This window comes from Callithrix jacchus, chromosome 6, assembly GCF_049354715.1.
Source record: "Callithrix jacchus isolate 240 chromosome 6, calJac240_pri, whole genome shotgun sequence".
In the NCBI taxonomy this organism is placed as follows: domain Eukaryota; kingdom Metazoa; phylum Chordata; class Mammalia; order Primates; family Cebidae; genus Callithrix; species Callithrix jacchus.
Window position 1 is genome coordinate 63,480,327 of NC_133507.1, and position 18,270 is coordinate 63,498,596.

An 18,270-nucleotide genomic window follows, 5' to 3' on the forward strand; every position below is an offset into this window, starting at 1 on the left:
ACTGTAGGGAATAAATTCTGTTTTTACGAACACGTCTTTTAGAATCTGCCAGATTTGAACATTCTCTCCTCATATCTAAATTAGAAATTTAATAATATTAAATCACATGTTATTACCATTAAATCCTTGATTAGAATTACTGTTTTCTATTTTTAATTTAGAAATAAGATATTGTCAACAATATAGACACTACTTATACATTTTAAGAAAATTAGTGATAACTTCTGGTGGTGGAGAAAATTCTGGTACAGATTTATCTCTGTTCAATAGAAAAAATTCAGGACTTTGATGGTTAATTATTTTTGTAAACTTGAGTAGCCCAAAGGTGTCCACATTAAACATTGTTTCTGGGTATGTCTGTGAGGTGTTTCTGGATGAGATTAGCATTGAACCTACAGACTCAGTAAAGTACACTTTCCTCCCTAATGAGGTTGAGCAGCATCCAATCCTTTTGAGGGCCTGAATAGAACAAAAGATGGACAGAAAGAGGAGCTTGCCCTCTTTGTCTGCCTCAGTGCTTGAGCTGTGACATCTCATCTTCTCCTGTGCTTGAACTGGGATTTAAATCATTGGCTCCTTTGGTTCTCAAGCCTTCAGACTCAGGAAAAATTATACCATCAGCTTTCCTGGGTCTCCAGCTTACAGAAGGCAAGTTACAGGACTTCTTGGACTCCAGAATCTCATAATAAATCAATCAATAATAAATAAATAGATACCTAAATACATAGATATAGATATCCGTTCTGTTTCTCTGGAGAACCTTGATTAATCTAAGGTCTAAATAAGGGAGGCAGCAATTAGCATGAATAGGCTGTAGTTATCAAAAGATATGACACAGAGGCATGGGAATAGCATAATGTATGTTGGTCTCCATTTAAATCTCCTTTATCAGAACAGTGTGCAGATTTCCCCCTCCTGTCAATGTTGATATCAACAGCTCAGAGCTTCCCCTCTTCTGTAAAACTGCCGTAGGCCAATAGGAGCAACCTCCTCACCTGGAAATGCATAGAGACCTGTCCCTTTTCCCTAGGGGAGAATCTGATGTCTCAAAATCCAACTGGTGTTTGGTACAAGAGCCTGCCCTGCTAAGTGTGGTAGGTTGGAGAATGACATTGATATAAAATTTCCTATTTTTTTTCCTTTTTATAGCATAAAACTAGGAACTTACTAATTCAAACACTTTTATTGGGCCATTTAATTTCTTGGACCACTTTATAACCTCTTTGACAGTATTTTGTCTATTTTGGCCCTAAATTTTCCAGAAATCTTATTGTTAGTAATAGCAGAAGGACAGTAGAAAGAAAGTACAACTGTAAGTTCTGACACTTTCTAAATCCAGGTTTTAATGGAAAGCCAGGTTTACTTATTTTAAAAACACAATTAATATAGTTAAAACTAAGCTCTTAGCAGAAACGGAATGACATTTTGAGCAACTCCTATGAAGGATTATGCATTATGAGATTTGTTGTAATGCTTGTGTTTGAATAATGCATGGGCTAATGATTATTTGTGCCTGAATTAATGTGCACACACACACACACACACACATGCACACACACGTATATTCAGTAAAAACTAAAGTTCTCATCCATAATATGCATGATCATTCTTAAGTAAGCATGCAAATTCCTTTTCCATAAATGTCTTAATTCCAACCAATATAAATCCAGTCTTAAATAAATCATTCACCTTTTCAGTCATTCAGCAAGTATTTTTGAGAGGCTAGCATTAGCCAAATATTGTGAAATGCACTAAGATACAATATGAACAATTCCATTTCCTCACAGAGCCTATAGCCAGTCAATAATACAGCCTGGAAATGGCCAATACAACATAAAAGTGGTGAGTGCTCTGAAGAAGGAAGTACCAGGAGAGCACACATGAGAGGCACCTAACTAGAACCTGAGTCTGAAGAACCTCCTGAAACTACTTAAACAGAAATCAGAAGAGTGAGGTAGGGGAGTGCTCAGATAGAGGAAAGGAGAAGTGCCAAAGCCCACAGGTAGAGCACCATATATTTGAAGAATGAAAATTAGTTCAGATTGGACAGAAGATAGAATGCCAAGGGAAGAAGTGATACAGTGTGATGCTTAAATGCTAAATAGTCCATAGAAAAGTCTAAAGTCTTGAGTCAAAGGCAGAGTCTCTTGGAAACAGACTCAGAGGTTGAGGTTTTCATATGGGATGTTTATGGGGAGAGCTTCCAAGACCTATACCTATGGGAAAGCAATGAATGCCAACTGCCCAACTTCTCTTTGTATGTGCAGAGGGAGAAATTTGGCTATAATATAGCCACAACAAAGGGTTCAGAGAATTCCATGGGGAACTCTGACATAGGAATGGAGCTTCAGTGTTATTCCCAGTTGGGATGGGGCTAGAATTTTATACCCCAAGTTGTACATGCATTGGACATAGGCTCTATAGTTTACCCCCAAGGAAGGATATGACCTTGGGCAAATAGGTCCTCTTCTGCTGAGGAAAAGTCCCAGGAAGGAACACAGCTGAGAGCTGTTGCCTGTGATACCGCAATAAACGTTTCAGTTCCTGTGGGTGGGGGTAGCATCTAGGAAATGCACCTCATTGTAAATAAAGCATGTTAAAGTTATATTTTAATAAATGAGGTTAGGACAATGAAAAGACTTGGATTTAGCCATGGAAGGGACACAACCTGTTTTATATGTAGAAAGGTCTTTCTGGTTGCATTTGAGCAACAGACTGGAGAGAAGCATGACTAGAGACAGACAGACTAGTTGAAAATTGGTTGCAAGAATCCAGGCAACAGATTATGGTGGCCTAAGGTGGGGTAGTGACAGGAAGAATGGAGAGTTCTAAATGGACCTGAAAGAAGTAGGAGAAACAAGACTTAATGATTGAATGTAAACAATTTAGATGGGGAGTATTGTAAGTTGTATCCCAAATTTCTGGCTGGGGCACCTATGCTAGAAAATAAAGCAAGAGAAGCTGATTGCATGTCATTGAAATTTTTAAAGGTACAAGGGAGTGTAATGGTGTGAATGTTAAACTCAGCTCTGGAAATGTTGACTTTAAAGTAAGTTTAGTAGAGACATATACTAAAAAGCACACATAAGTGTCTAGAGCACAGGAAAGTTATTTGAATCAGAAAGGAATTTGGAGACCAGAAGCACATAGGTGGTAATTGTATCCAATGAAGTGATCAATATGGCCTAGAAAAGTTTATAAAGAAAAAATAGAAAGCCTAGGATAAAATCCTAAAGGTTTTTTTGTTTTTGTTTTTTAGCGATGCATTCATTAAATTCCCACTCTAAGCTTTTCACTTGATTTAGGAGGACAGTAGAAAAGAAAGGTAGTATTTTCTGAACACCTTTGATGTGCCAAACATATTACCTCATTATTTTATTTTACAATCCTGTGATTTTAGAATATCATCTCTGTTTTACAGATGAGATCAAAGGCTCAGAAAATTTAAACAAGTTCTGTAAGCCACAATACTATTAATTGGTAGAGCCAGAATCTCACTCCAGATCTGTTTGATTTTTCCTATGATTTTGTCACTATATTATTGCTAACTATAAATGATTTGAAATAAAGATTTATTATGAATTATGTTTTTAAAAGCATAGCTTTATTTTGGTTTTCATAATTTACTAAACTTTAAATATTAAAAAGTGATACTAGAAACTAAAAATTCACATCTGCTTTTGGAAAAAGTCTCTCATGTTCTTAAACTTTAAAAATGTAACATATAAATTTGTTTTTGTCAAATGGAAAAACAGAAAAAAAGGGCTTATTCTTTCATTAGCCACTTTGTAAAGGAAAGTTTGATTTATTCTGGGGGAATTAAAAATGTATAGCAATCGGTATTTAGGACAAAACTACCTCACAACAAAAAGTGTATGCACTATTAGCACTGATATTATTTATTCATGTGTAGCTAGAATTTCATACCCATATAGGTTCCAGGCTTAAGAAAACGTCTGAAAGAGTTTCTTAGGGCTGTGAGAAACCAGAAATATGCAGAAACTTGCCATGGGCTTTCTTTCAGGGGTTCTAAAAAAGAAAATCACACAAACCATCACTTTCATTGCTAGAGATGCAACAGCAACGCTTAATCAGTAGTCTGCTTCATCAGTAGTCTGAGCTAGTTTATATCTACAAATGTTCTCTCTAACACACTTTAATCCAGAGTTAGAGCTCAGACTTCTACTGAGGAACTGAGAAGAGATGGTAACCTGACCAGAGGGACTTTTGGCTATGCTCAGAAGTGGGGTAACCATTCATCAGCAGTTGTCCCCCTATGGGTATGTCCCCACCGGAGGATAACTCACATTCCTAAAGGAGCCATCCTTTTGCCAGTTTCAGCGGTGACACTTGAATGCAGCATTAGCTTTTATAAGGTCATTTAGGTCAAGTGTGATTGTGTCTGATACTCTTTGGAACTGCTAAGCCTTGTGTTGTTATCAGTGTTAAATTATACATGTTTCCGGAGTCCTTGCTATTCTCTACCAGGAATAGAAAGAAGATCTCCTTTTAAAATCTTTCTTTATCTCATTAAGTTTCTTTAGAAAGTTGGTTTTGACATTAAGATTTAACTAGGCTAGAAGCTGATTTGTAGTCCTAGAAAAATTCTCATGCTCTCTGATTAAAAAAAAACAACAACAATTTGAACTGTACAGATCCTATTTATTATTAACACGGTTTTCAAAAAGGATAAAAATAAAAAAGATTGTGTTTTCTTTTGAAAATTTAATATTATACACTTTTTATAATTTTAAGAGATTAAAATACACTTAGATTTTGTCTCATTTATTTTTGTACATGATTACACAGGGAAATATATTCAGGGTCATACAAAAAAGAGTATTTCATCATAAAGATAGGATTATAAATCAAGTTTTTAAAATCCCAAATCCAAAACATGTGGAACAACACCATTTTACCTTTTTTTATAATTTCCTGATAAATAATAAATATGAGAAAGCAAATCGATGTGTGTTAAGGAAAAACGTTAAGCTGTATATTAATAAATATCAAGAACACACTGCAAGTTTATTCTAAAAGTAAAGACTCATAGTGTTCTTAGGATGATGACGTGGCTTAATTTTTAAATATCATGCATAGATTATTCCTCTAATGAACTTTTCTTTTGTCTTCATTTCTTTTCTTCAAAAATGGTGTCTTCTGTCATCGAAGATGCCAAATAAAATACATGGACAGAAATTAATAGGCAATGGAACTTGATGAATTCTCCCGGAGAATATTTTTATAATGAAAGGTTGGCAACTGTTCCAGTGATTAATCATGATAATACACAAATGCTTAACTCCAGATAAACTGACCATTTTCGTCTTTTTGAAACACTCCTCTCCTTTCCTTTTCCTTTCAAGGAGGCTTAACCAGATCACTCTTTCCCTTTACTATACAGTCTTCCTAGTGATGTCCCCATCTTCACTTTACTATCCAAATCCCACTTTTCCCAAGAAGGCATCTCAACCCACCAAAGGAGGTGGTGTTATTCTCCTTTAAACTCCAATGTATTTTCTGTTTCTAGCACACAACACTGATCATACTGTGTAATATTTCCCATTTATATATTCCCCAGACCTTAAACTATCCACAAGGATTGAGTTGAGTGCTTACTTCTAGAAGATAGGGGGAGAAGGAGCAGAACTAGGTCATCAATGAATGCTCCTTGCTCTTAGCTAGGGTTAGCTAGGACACAGCAGATGAGTAAGTATATTAGACGTAAAGATATTTGGGAAGTTCAGTCAGTGGATCATTGGCTAGCACATACACTAAAAGTGGGCTTTCTATATTAGTAAGGAACACTTCTAAGCTTTCTACCTTTCCTTTAATGGATAAATCACAATAAAAATGAATTTTCTAGAAAACAGAAACTCAAAAAATTTCTAATCTAGTTGATTATATTTACCTGGATAAAAGTAGTCCTCCTTTGGCTTACTAGAGATAAAAATTCCTGTCTTCACATGAGGGCAGCAAGATTAGAAGTGAACATATTAACCACCCATCGTGTGCCAGTTACTAACATGTATTTTCCCAGTAAAGTTCACAACAATTCTATGAGGGAGGTATCATCATTCTTACTTTCTCCTAAAAATTTTCCCTGAATGCTAAGGAACCAGGATTATAGAGAGAATATTGTCAATATGTGATATTATAAGTAATATTTTTTTCTGCTTTGTTCTATAAAATAAGTTTGTGTTAAAAAATGGAATAGCTGGCCAGACATGGTGGCTTATTCTTGTAATCCCAGCACTTTGGGAAGCTGAGGTGGGCAAATCACCTGAGGTTGGGAGTTTGAAACCAGCCTGACCTATATGGAGAAACCATGCCTCTACTAAAAGTACAAAAAATTAGCCAGGTTTGGTGGTGAATGCCTGTAATCCCAGCTACTAGGGAGGCTGAGGCAGGAAAATTGCTTGAACCTGGGAGGCAGAGGTTGCAGTGAGCCGAGGCCCACCATTGCATTCCACCCCGGGCAACAAGAATGAAACTCTGTCTCAAAAAAAAAAAAAAAAAAAAAAAGGAATAGCTTATGTATTTTAAGCATTCATAAGTATAACATATCAAACATTACTATCTATTAAATAAAACAGAATGCATTAGGGCTCAAAATATTAAATGTCAAAATGACTAATATGTTAAATTTAAAATTTTTTATATTACTAAAGAAAGATTGTGTGTTTGGGTGTGTTCTAGAAATATTTTTTTCTTTAAAAGGAACACTAATTGAAGTAAAATTCCATCTTCTACTGTGCTTGCTAAGCTAGCCAAGTGGGGAAATAGCAAAATCGGGGTTTCCTCAAACCTCTAAACCCTGTGAGTCATTGATTTATAATGTGCCTTAGTATTGGAATTAGAGGCAAACTTTTTCTACCTAATTAAGCCTGCTGACAGAGTCTTTCCTGGTGTGTGCAAAATCTGCTTGCATGTGGAGCTCTATTCCCTGTCCTCTGAAAAGAGGGCAATGTCTTCAATATGAGGACTTTTGCAGCTGTTCGGCTAGTTGACTAATCACTTCTTAGATTTTCTTCCCCAAAATAAAAATCATCTGGGAACTAATTGTTACTCAAAATAATATCAGAGCTTGGTGTTTCTGAAGATCTATTCATCACTAGGTTTCACAAGTCTGAGCCCATCTCTGAAATCATGTTCTTCACTTTCAAAATTCAAAGTGGGAGCTTGAGTGGGGACAGAGATTCTCTGTGGCAGGTTTGGGTTAGAATTTGATGTTCTTCTCTCTTGATTTTCACCTCACATCCTCGTAGCACTGCACTGGGTTAGTAGAATACCACAGTGTGAAATGTTGCACAGAGTGCTACACACAGGCTTCCACTACCCGGGATGAATCCTGGGCTCCATCTTAATAGGAGCGTGGAATCAGGTAAGGTGCATTACTCACCTGTCTTAGTCTCTTTATGTTGCTATAAAAGAATACCTGAGGGTGGGTAATTTATTTTTTAAAGAAGTTTATTTGGCTCATGGCTCTGCTGGCTGTACAAGAAGCATGGTGTTTGCACCTGCTTCTGGTGAGGGCCTTGAGAAACTTCCACTCATGGTGGAAGGTGAAGGGGAGCCATTGTGTGCAGAGAACACAGGGCAAGAGAGAAAACAAGAGAGAGCAGTGGCTTCCAGGCTCTTTTTTAAAAATCAGCTCTCTCTGGGAATTAATAGCATGAGAACTCACTCATTACCGTGAGGTTGGCACCAAGCCATTCATAAGGGACCCACCCATGATCCACACAATTCCCATTAGACCCACCTCCAACATTGGGAATCATATTTCAACATGAGGTCTGGATGGTCAAACCATAGCACCACCTTACATTGATTTGGTAAGAATCCAAGCTTGTAAAGGATCAAATAATCTTTCTAAAATTTTAAGCATACTTATACAAATGTAAATTATGATTCACGTTTATCTGCCATTAGCCCAATATTCTCCATTTTTTTTAGAAGAACAAGAAGAGGAAGTCTCAGTGTATATAGTGTCACTATAAAGAACATGTTTAGAGGTTTTGCTAAGTGAAATATATTTCAACATTTTTGTAATCCAACTGTATCCACAAAACAAATTTTGACTGTTTGTTGTTCATTTCAGTTACATTGATTTTTCATTTATTTGACTCTAGTCAGGAAATCCTATTTGTTGGCCAACCCCGGCTGCCAACTACCTTTGTGACCTTAAGCAAGTTATCTAATTTGCCCAGATCTCTTCTTGAATTGAAAACCTGATGGAAGGTGTGGCTGGGAAGGGGGCATGGGAAAGAGATGAGGTCAAAAGAACAAACAGAAAAACTGGGTCTGGATTGACCAATACAGAAAATATAACCTTACTTCTCCACCTCTAGAAGAGCTCTGTCCTTAAGCAGAGAGCACTCTGCTGGTTTACAGCTCTAGTTACTCATAGACCTTAACACAAAAATGTAGGAGGAAGCTAAGACTTGTTATTTGAGTATAGCACTTCTAAAGCTGGATTCAAACTACAATAGCTTAATTTGAGAATCTGACTAAAAATACCTGAAGATTTTGTGGAACCAGTAAATAAAGGGTGATACACAGAAGTGTTTGTTGACTGCTTGAATTGCTGATACACTAATAAATATATTGAGCACTTTGAACAGAATGGAGACCTATCATGGGCAAACATAAATTCCAAAAGTAAATAAATTAGAAGGAATCAGTAATCTAACTGTGAGATTTGCAAAGAGTCACATGCATTCTTTCTCCGTGGTTTTTAAAGGGAGCTGGGGGTAGGGTAGTGAAATATGTTCAATACCTACTACAGGATTGCTAGAGCAATAAAATGATAAATCAAATGTTGTAGTTTTGAGAAACTAAAACATCATATATAATACAGGGCAAAATATTGAGTTTAAAGATGTATGTCAGAAAGTCTAGATGTCATTTCTATAATTTTAGGGTATTTTATAAAATAGACTAGCTTCTCAAAAGAGAAGGAATTTTAAATTATTATACATGGATTTAATAAAAAGGCAGAGAATAGTTAAACTGGAGCTGCTACTATCACCAGATATACTTTGTTTTTTTAAAGATCAAGCAATTCTCTTCAATTGGATTTTTGAAGTATTGATGTTGCTTATTTTAAGAAATAATTTTTTCTGGAGTAAACTGAGTATAAATATAACTTATTAATGGTATTTTCAATGAAAATCTGGCGATTGCTTCCAAAGTGAAGCATTGTTGTATAGAACATATCATTATCCCTAGTATTTTCTATTTAACAAATCTATGTTTGCATGTATTTGGCTTTCTTAAAATAGATGGGGTTCATCTTCATTCGTATCAATAATTATAATTTTTAATTGTAAAGAATAATAGTTGAATGCATACTGTGTTCTTATAAGGCTCTGTTTTAGGTGCTGAAAATTCAAAGACGAATAATCCACAATCTTTGCTTTCAAATAATTAGCTAATTCGTTGAGATTGGTGATATATAAGCAAGTATGTTTAACAAAGTATAAGCACATTAGGCTTTTATTATAGTCCACAGCAACATCCCAATGAGCAGGAATCCTTTCCACCAGGATGGGGGTGGAGGGATCAGGAAAGGCTCTCTGAAAGAACTGGTTCTTAAGCCTAATCAGTAATTGGTATAATTGATACTTATTAGTATATCAATGTCCTCTGACTTTTGGGAATGGAGGATAGAAAGATGAAGCCAGGTCTTGGTGGAATGAGGGAAGATGAAGGCCCTTGAGAGAAAACAGCCTGAGCATATTCGCAGAGGCATGAAATAGCATAAAGATCTCTCATATCTGTAAGCAATTCAGTGATACTGGAACACTGACCAAAATGAGTGGGTGTAAAAGTAAACTCTTGATCTGGTCTGAGAATTATCCACAGATCTAGAAGGGAGTTCCCCAGAAGGCTAATTGTGTGGAGATTGACACAATTAAATTAAAAATAAGATGTGGGGATCCCAGAAAAAGAAACAACGGTGTGTTTGTGCCTGCAATTTAGGCCATTTAGGGCAAAATGAGAGATAATCCCATGCACTGGATGATTAACCAGGGCCTGCATGTTCTGATATCTCACTTGGGAAACCAATTTGGAAAAGAGAAAATGCCAGAAAGGACAAAAAAGAGCTCACTTAGCTCTTCCTTCTATCCAGTCACCCACCTCCCGCATCCTCATAACCACCTTCATGTCCTGACCTAGATGATTCTCTTTTAATTTCGAAACTGAGAAGTTCTAGTGGTGGGTGGCTGTGTGCATAATGAAGAAAGGCCACTCATAAGGAGAACAGAAAACTTTTTGGAGTGCTTCTTCCTGGACTAACTAGAATGCCCACTTTGTACATATCCACTTTGTACATGTGCAGGTTCAGAAGAGAACCCAAGACTGAAAAATGCAGAAAGGCAAAAATAAATCTACAAACATCCTGATTCATTAACCACTAAGTTACATAACTCTTTTAAATGAAAGCAATTTCTGGATTGCCTAGGGGTTCTTTCTCTCTCTCCCTCTCTCTCTCTCTCTCTCTCTCTCTCTCTCTCTCTCTCTCTCTCTCTGTCTCTCTCTCTCTCTGTCTCTCTGTGTGTGTGTGTGTGTGTGTGTGTGTGTATCTCTCTCCATCTCTCCCTCTCCCTGTTTCTCTCCCTGCTTCCCCCTTCTTGCAGGAAGTCTTATTCAAAGCAACAGAAGTAGTATAAAACATCAACTGACACCCCAACAGTGACCAGAGCTAGAGGACCTCATCAGTGTTTGCCACCCACCTTAGTCACCACATTAGCTGGCCTGTATGGTAAAACATCTGCTTTGATCCTTTTATTTATTGTCCACATATTTTGATAGACAAACTGAACTTTGAATTGTGGAATCCCTAAAGAACACTTGCTTTTCCTCAGCTCCCTTAGAAATGATCACTTGGAATAAGCAGATTCCTCTGACTGTTATTACTAGAGACAACATCCTGCCTGAGCCTCATCCTTGGAACTGAGTCAGTTCCAACACAGGGCACTAATCATAAGCACACCTGCTCTAGTGATGTATTTTTCAGAACACTTTTTGTATTGCTATTGAACTATAATCTATTTCTCCATTATTCTAGAATATTCTTTATAGTTTGGGGTTTATCTCAAAATATTCTGAGATTGTCTTTTTCTAGAGCTTAGTTTTTGTCCTCTTCATCCCAATTTTTTTTTATAATATCAAGATTTTTTCCATTGTTTCCTGTCTGTGTGTGTGTCTATCTATCTCTCTGTCACACACACACACACACACACACACACACACACAACTAAGTCCTCTAGAGAGTGTAAAACAAGCTTATAATCACTTTAGCCTGATTAATTGGGCTGTTAATATTGAGGCAGACATTGTTATTTGCCTGCCACGTATCTTTCCCTCCTTCTTCCTTATCAAGAATTTTGTTTGAAATATCTACAAATCCAATTTAAAAGCTATATTTCTCCAGCCTCCTCCCTTGCTGCTGTGAATAGCCATATAACAATTCTAGACAATTAGACCCATAAGAAGATGTTTGCTAAGGATTCATGAGAACTTTTTTAAACTTTTTTTTTTTAATTGAGAGAGAGGGTATTGCTCTGTTGTTGCCTAGGCTGGAGAGCAGCGGCATGATCATTACTCATTGCATCCTTGAACTCCTGGACTCAAACAGTCTTCCCATCTTAGCCTCCCAAGTAACTGGGACCACAGGCATGCACCACTATGCCTGATTTTTATTTTATTTATTTATTTTTTTTTGGTAGTGATAGGATCTCTTTATGTTGCCCAGACTAGTCTCGAATTTCTGGGCTCAAGCTGTCCTCCCACCTTGGCCTTCCCAAGTACTAGGATTGTAGGTGTGAGCCACCATGATCAGCTTTCTTTCTTGATATAGACTCTACTCTTTTCTTCTTGTTCCTTCTTATATCCTGCATGAAATGCAGAAGTGTTAGCTGGATATTAGCTGGATGCTACCACCAGAATGGGTTCAGAATTCATCCTTTTAGCCAAGCATGGTGGCTCGCGCCTGTAATCCAAGTACTTTGGAGGCCAAGGCAGGTGGATCACCTGAGATTGGAAGTTCAAGACCAGCCTGACCAACATGGTGAAACCTGTCTTTATTAAAAAAAGAAGAAGAAATCATTCTTTAAAGTTCATATAGATCATTCATGTTTATCCTAGCATGTAGAACTGTTGCGATTTACAATGCATTGTTTAAAAGGCAAAAGAGACTTGAATCCTAGATACTATGATATAACAACTGGAAAATCTACAGCGAAGTGTCTCTGGGCTTTGTGAGTAGAAGAAAAAGTATGTGATTTAATCTTAAGGTGCAAAATAAGACAGGTCATACCAACATAAAGGAATTTACTCCCCCCTACAAATTAAATACTCTCAGTTCTCTATTTTAATTTTTAAATGATAATTGGCAAAGAGATGATATATGTTTTTAAATTGCTTCAACTGCAAATATGAAAGGTAGGCAAATACAGCTTGGTGACCACCAATATTCATGTTTCCTTCTAGGAATTGGCTGCACATCTGGGGGAATATCCCAGCCTTCCACTGCATCTAGTGGGGCTATATAACTATTTCACGCTATTGAAATATAAGCCAGGCATGTGTGTCACTTCTGAATTAAAGAAGTAGGTGTAATTCTTCATAATGTCTTTTTCTATCTGTCAGCTGACTCTGAGTACCTAGAAGCAAATGGTGTCACAAGACTGAAGAATCCTAAATCCAAAAACAATCACATGAAAGGCCACCTGCCAACTGGGAACAACCATGTAGAACTGTTCATGAACAAGAAATATAGTTTCATTGTACCAAGTCACCAATGTTTGAAGGTGTATTTGTTGCTGAAACAAGGGTTACTCCAATTAATATAAAGGGCAAAAATAAAAATCTCACATTTTAGTAGATTCAATTTGAAATAACTGAAAAAGCAGTGATGTCGTTCAGTGGACTCACAAATAATTATATAAGATTTTCTGTAATTAGGTAAAAATAAAACATTAATATAGAAACCAAATTAATGTATAAGAAAATGAAGAAAATTAAACTTTTGTTCTACCTTGAGTTTATGACTTATAAAAACTATACCTGCCAGTTGCTAAGTATTTTTTAATGTTTTGGTCTCCAGATAGTCTGGATATAGTTTGATTTTTGACAAAGAATTTTCCTTATTTATTTCTGTAGGAAAGTGAAATGAATACTATGTTCTATGAAGGTTTTTAGTGAAGTAGAGTCTAGTGTAATATGCAATTGTTTTTGAATAGGATATTCCAAGGTGATGGCGATCTGGATTCAGAAGTCAATTATCTTTCATAGAAAAGTTGGGTTTAATAGACACTAAGAAGACCATCATTTTTTCCTCTAAAATTAGAGAGCTGTTATGCCAGCCTGCCCACAATCATTCTCCACATCTAAAGCAAAGGATTTTTTGGATAGTGGGGCTATCATGTTCTAGGACCTTTCAAATTATTCCTTTGCCAATGTGAAGAACAGATTCTGTTCTACAGAGACATCGTTGAGACTGAATTGAGAGAACTTACAAAGACCTTTCATGGACCAGCCAGGGATAGCCACATGCTATTCAGTGGAGCTGATTCCAGCAAGATAACAAGTGGAACAGAAAGATAAAAAAGAAAAAGCTCATGAAAGGCCTCTCTTCTAAATTAGTGGACAAAATGTTGCTTAGTAATTGAAGAGATTCCAAGGGTTGGAGCTTTAATTCCGTGCCTATCTATTCTTCCAGTCAGAATCTTTTCAGAAAAGAACTTCAGACAATCTTATTTTGTAGGGTGAATATGAAATGAAATGCAGCATGGGATTATTTTCTATTTTCCGTTATGAAAACTCTGTCTACAGTTTTCTCTTCACTCTGTCTGAGTACAGAAATCCATCTGTTTCACAAGTAACATTCTATTCTAAAAGTAGGATAATTTTTTTCATAGAAGGCTCGGATATAAAATGAAAAGACTTTTTGCTCTTTAGGAATACAAATCAGCTTAGACTAACCAATCACAATACATTTTTAAAGATTTTACCAGTAATCGAAACTATATGCTAAAGGAGAATGGATATGGGGGAAATACATCCTTTGTCTTAAAAAGAGAATCCCAACTTTATTTAGGGGTAGCAGTGGGCTCAGCTAAAAACACAGTGATTCCAGATTCCCATGCAGAAGGGAGTGGGCATTTTTCAAAGTTGTGACCCATAGACTGTAAGTTAAAATCTCTAGGGGGTCTGGGAAAGCTCTTGGAGAAAGCTGATTTACCTGGCGTGTGTCTTATGCCTTTTTCTCTCCTGTACTTCTCCCTGGAATGCAGTTAGGATGCTAGAAGTGAGGCAGCCATCTCAAGACGATGAGGCAACAAATGGAAGGAATAAATTCCAAGCTGAGGATGTTTGAGAGGAAGAAAAATGAGCTTAGATCTCTGATGACTGTGAAGTCCTACCTTCAGACTAATGTCACTTGAGAAAAACAGACTTCTAGTTGGTTAAGCTAGTGTATGTTTGATTACCCCTTATAAGCAGCCAACCCTATATCAAGTTGATCCAATTAGAAGACTGTGCCAAAAAAATTTAACCATTTTCAAACATGCATTTCAGAAGCATTCATTCACTTCGGCAATTATTAAACTGATATATATTAGCAAAACATTTTGATACACTTCTTAAAAGGACTCCTCAAAAGAATGCTACCAGGCCATACTATACGCATTTCCCACACAGAGACACATTATGAATACTTTTCATTCCTCCATTTATTCATTCAGCAAACATTTATTAGAGGTCCAGGAAGCACCGTGCTAGAGGCAGGGATGCAAGAATGAAAAACACGCACCTAATTATAAAAGGCTTAGTTTATTTGAAGATAATAAGACAGAATCTTTTGAAAAAACACTCAATTTTCTAGTTCTTTGCTTCCTGAAGGTTGTTTATTTCATGTACATTAGCTCTCCAGGGGACAGAGAAGCCTGCACCATAATCAACATCAACAAAACAAAAGGATCTGAACCAACAGCATGGTGTACATAGCTCAATGTTCAGAATGCAATTTCATCATTGAAAATGTAACTAAATGTTGCACCAATGTGTTCATTACTGTTGTGAGAAATAACTGAAGAAAGTTTCTTATTACAATCAGTACAGAACTTTTTTGTCCAAAATCAGACTACTGATAAAAGCAGATATGTAGTACTACTCCACTTTTGTTTTCTGTCATTTGTATGGTATAAAAAAATCAATGCACATCAAATCTTTACTCCAGTATTGAATCACAATTATTCATTGCAGTATGAGTGACAAAATAACAGGTTAGTGTCAGGAAAGCCATTTTTCCCTCACCTCTTCATCTGTGTCAGTTAGGCATATCATCTAACTTCTTTCTACCTCAGTGTCCTTAGGAGTTAAGTGATGGGTTGGAATTAGATCACTGTGTTCCTCCATAGACCTAAATTATCTTATTTCCTCACTCTACTTAGTGTGATGCATTAGCAGATAGGTTTCCCAGCTAAAAGCAGAACATTAACATTATTTTTAAATGATGCATGCTTTCTTCTCTATTTCTGTTACCTCAGGAATTATACATCTTAGCCCACAACTCATTTAAAACCACAATTTTATATATAATTAAACAATCTAATGTCATCTTATATTAATAATACCATATCACCATACTCAGAATCAGAATAGAAGAGTTGTTTTATTATTTCTAGCTTTAAAAAACATAACTTGCAGTGCACGCATTTGGGATAATTGAAAGAAAATTAGATGGAGAGTGCATTGTTTAATTGTGCTGTTTAAAGCATCCTCCAGATATCTAGGAGTAGTAAGTCTAACAAAGATTATCTCAAAAGCCCAGCAATCCTCTTGCTCCATTATAAGAAACTACTTTCAAAGTTTAAAGAAAGATTGATTATATGCAAAATCTGAATGTTAAAATTAAGATTTGATTTTTCACTATAGACAATAGAAGTAATTAATTCACACATCTGACATTTATCTGCAAACCACCATAGTCAGATACTGCTTTTCTTATTACTTGCATTATAATTTCAGAAGTTGAAATACACTAAACACAACCAGTTTAACCCATCACGTTCTGAATTTGATGTCTTATTATCTTGCTCACAAACAAGCTATTTAAGGAACATAAGCACTCTTAATCAATCCTTTAGTTATCATCCTGCAAAACAATTTACATCAGCAATTATTACCTTATTGCATATACACATATTTCCCTCTACTCACCACATTGAGTTAAAGGTAGACAAAAGCCCTCGGTGACAGTCTTTGAGTTATTACTTTGCTTTAGCATTTCCTTCATTTTAGGTGTCATGGTACAGGACTTTAGTGATAGCAATTCATTTTTGTTACATTTACTGCAGACACCGAAAGAGGAGTCTTGCACTTGCTGGAAGACTTAGCTTTTATGCTTCTGGTCATTCTCCCCACAAAAAGAATGAGACCAGTTTCTGAGCTATTCTTAACTCTCTTTCCAAAATATTTCAAAAGAGGAAGACAAGAAAGACTTTATGATTTCCACGCAAACACCCAGCCTGCCTGCCTGCCTGCCTGCTTCTGCCAATACTTCTTACTCTTACTGGTGATGACATTCAGAGAGCTCCCCAGCACTGGTGCTTCGTTATGTAAGGCTGTCTAGGTCAAGTGTAGGAGACACACGGCTGGCCTGTGGAAACTCATGCAACTGTTCCTCCAGATTAACACCTCAGGGGTTATGGAAGCTGGAGGAAGCTGAGCTTTTACTACATCTTTTGGGGGTAAATATTTTTATATTTCATGTTTCAGCGGTTTATGTACTACAGTCTTGGCAGATGCCTGTCAGCCATGCTGAGAGGTGCATGGAGAAATTACTGAGAGATTACAGTTCTGTCAGCATGCTTGAATAAGCATAGTAAGTCTTCCAGTAATCCGGGCTTTGAGACATTTAAGGAGTAAATAAATCATAAATTTGAATTTTCTTGTCAGACATCATCTCTAACCATCAAGGAATGAATGTTGCTTTGATATTTAAACTCAGTACAATTTATTTGATTGGAGGTGTTGTAGGAGAGCATTATTAGATGTAGCTATTAGCTCAGAGATTTACTGCAGTTCTTGGCTGTTACGTTGCCCTTGTCTCTGGCTGCAGATTTGCTTCCCTTGTAAGTAAGTGATATGTATGCCTGTATTTGTCTTCTGTTGTGATTGTTTGCCATCATATAAGAATAAACTGGCAGTTAGGTAACTTCAACAAATAATGAATCCTGACTACTTAGTTCCAAGGTGAATACTGCAGCAAAAGCGCCATTTGACACTAGCACTGAAGTAGGGTGGATTAACTGCATTGGCTCTAACTGTGCTGTGTTTAGGAGACTTGGAGGGATGATTCCAGGTTTGATATGAACAGTTGTTCACTCTATGGGTAAAAGTAGAAACGATATAGCACTGATTCTGTTTTAGATTCTCACACTGTGTCCTGCCTCAGGAATTAGTTAAAATAGCAGGCTCTTTATTGAATGCTGCAGAAAAGCCTGGAGAGGTAGCAGGGTAAGATTGCCGCAGCAGAGTGGTACATTGGCCAGGAATTTTAATAAGATTTAAACAGATACGATGATACAACAGATGGCACCTAACCTAAAAGATAGATGGATATTTAAAAAGTTGAAGACAAATGTAGCACATTTGAGAGGGTTTGTCTTCCTATATGTCCTTGGCAAGCAAAGTTCAGTACCTTGGACAGGATGGTATGAGTTAGGAAATAAAGTCCGCATAAACTGTCTACATGATCTCAAAGAGCAAAATGGAAAGTTAACTATCAATCATTTGTTTTGGTGTCTGTCAGTGAGGACTGGTATGAAGCAGGTTACTTAGTGCATACTCTCTAGGTAAACAGGTAGTTTTAAAGCATCTAAAATTCCTTGCATTTTTGAAATGAAATGAGAGAAATGAAAATGAGTGATAGTAAAATAAATTTCCTTGGAGGTACTTTTCATTCTATTAACAATATTAACAGCAGCATATTGATTATTTATGATGAAAATAAACCACTTCTAATTGTATGCTATATTTAGTTGATTAAACATGTACATGTTTTCCCAAATAATTTAAAGAGACAATTATGGTCCCTCAGGGCCTGATTTTTTATTACTGATGTCAATAGGCATCTTCCCCATAGACATAGCTTGGGATAAGAGCCCCATCAGACCAGGTTTTACTCATTTTGGCATTAACTGTTTCTCATAAGTTAAAAATGATGCATACATACTTTATTATACTTATAATCTTTGG

At 36.4% G+C, this 18,270-nt stretch overlaps 1 long non-coding RNA gene across 4 annotated transcripts in view; it reads right to left on the reverse strand.

Moving 5' to 3' along the window:
- Positions 1–16,584, reverse strand: part of LOC144576646 (uncharacterized) — a 257,148-nt gene extending 240,564 nt beyond the window's left edge. For all 4 annotated transcript variants that reach the window (XR_013518895.1, XR_013518897.1, XR_013518896.1 and 1 more), the window contains exons 1-2: positions 16,231–16,584; positions 14,252–14,372 (exon numbers count right to left, since the gene is read on the reverse strand). This is a non-coding gene — a long non-coding RNA (uncharacterized LOC144576646). The remainder of the gene's footprint in view (positions 1–14,251; positions 14,373–16,230) is intronic.
- Positions 16,585–18,270: the final 1,686 nt, after the last annotated feature.